A 1,742-nucleotide genomic window follows, 5' to 3' on the forward strand; every position below is an offset into this window, starting at 1 on the left:
AAATGTTCGAAAAAAAAAACAATTTTGTCAGTGTTTAAAGATATTTTTATTTCTATTTCTATTTTATTTCTATAGAAAATTTTGTCAAGATTTTATTTCTATAGAAAATTTTGTCAAAATTTTATTTCTATAGAAAATTTTGTCAAAATTTTATTTCTATAGAAAATTTTGTCAAAATTTTATTTCTATAGAAAATTTTGTCAAAATTTTATTTCTATAGAAAATTTTGTCAAAATTTTATTTCTATAGAAAATTTTGTCAAAATTTTATTTCTATAGAAAATTTTGTCAAAATTTTATTTCTATAGAAAATTTTGTCAAAATTTTATTTCTATAGAAAATTTTGTCAAAATTTTATTTCTATAGGAAATTTTGTCAAAATTTTATTTCTATAGGAAATTTTGTCAAAATTTTATTTCTATAGAAAATTTTGTCAAAATTTTATTTCCATAGAAAATTTTGTCAAATTTTTTTTTCTATAGAAAATTTTTTTCAAAATTTTATTCTTAAAGAAAATTTTGTCAAAATGTTATACCTATAGAAAATTTTATCAAAATTTTATACCTATAGAAAATTTTTCTACACACAATTATTAAAATTATTATTAAAAAAAATTTTATTAAAATTACAACCTTATTGAGCTACAAAATCTAATTTCAATATAAAATAAAACATTACATCCTAATTAACACAATAAATAAATTCATAAATAATAAACTCAATTTCCGTTTCCCATGAAACAAGGTATGACCATCAATTTATCAACATCTACACAACACTTGAATGGCGCTTCAAAATATTCGTATACCAGTATCAATCAACACAAAATATAAAAATCAAATCTAATACAGGAAAAACTAAAACAAAAAATAAAACAAAATGTATAACAAATCCATATTGGAGATGCGGGGCATCGATCCCCGTACCTCTCACATGCTAAGCGAGCGCTCTACCATCTGAGCTACATCCCCATGTTAGCGAAACGTAACTCAACGCAACAAGCAAACGGACACAATGGCGCCCACATTCAGTGGGTGGTGTATTAACGTAGCTGTGATCCAAACCAATGCAAAAACAAAAAGAGACTAAAAATAAAATTTGATACAACTATCTATTTGCCCTCAATCTCATTCAACGATTTCGTGGGAAATATGTGTGTACGAGTATGTCATATGTTCATAGAGGTGGTCAATTCAGTGGGTGTCTTGTATGCTTGTTGTGACTCTCCACGCATACATATGCTAGAAGGCTGTATTTAGAGTGTGTAGTGTGAGAGTAAAGGGCTAATCCAATTGATGCCATACTCTTAGGGGAAAAAGTTGAGTTTGTAATAAGGTGAGGTGTAAACTAATTGGCTAGTGCTTAGAATATTTGATGATATTTTATGCGATTCATGCAGAAGGCCAGTAGTGAATCAAACACTACATGGGTTGCAACAAGATAAAATTGAAAAATTAAAAAAAAAGAATCTTTCTTAATAAAATTTTAAATAAAAAATTATTGATCATATTTTTGTTAAAATTTATGATAATGAAGCAATCTCCTCTAGAAATAAAATGTTTAATACAAATATTGTAGCAAAGAAATCAAATTATAATAAACAAGTAAAAGCATGCTAAGTTCGGCCGGGCCGAATCCTTTATACCCTCCACCATGGATCGCATTTGTCAAGTTCTTTGAATGACATTTTCAATATATATATGAGGTACATCAAGTTATTGGCGTAATGGACCATACTATTCA

General features: G+C 26.6%; 1 non-coding gene across 1 annotated transcript; it reads right to left on the reverse strand.

The window, feature by feature from the left end:
- Positions 1 to 897: 897 nt before the first annotated feature.
- Trnaa-agc (transfer RNA alanine (anticodon AGC)) lies at positions 898 to 970 on the reverse strand. The gene has a single exon. It is a non-coding gene; the product is annotated as a tRNA-Ala (tRNA).
- Positions 971 to 1,742: the final 772 nt, after the last annotated feature.

This window comes from Stomoxys calcitrans, chromosome 1 (assembly GCF_963082655.1).
Source record: "Stomoxys calcitrans chromosome 1, idStoCalc2.1, whole genome shotgun sequence".
Classification (NCBI taxonomy): Eukaryota; Metazoa; Arthropoda; class Insecta; order Diptera; family Muscidae; genus Stomoxys; species Stomoxys calcitrans.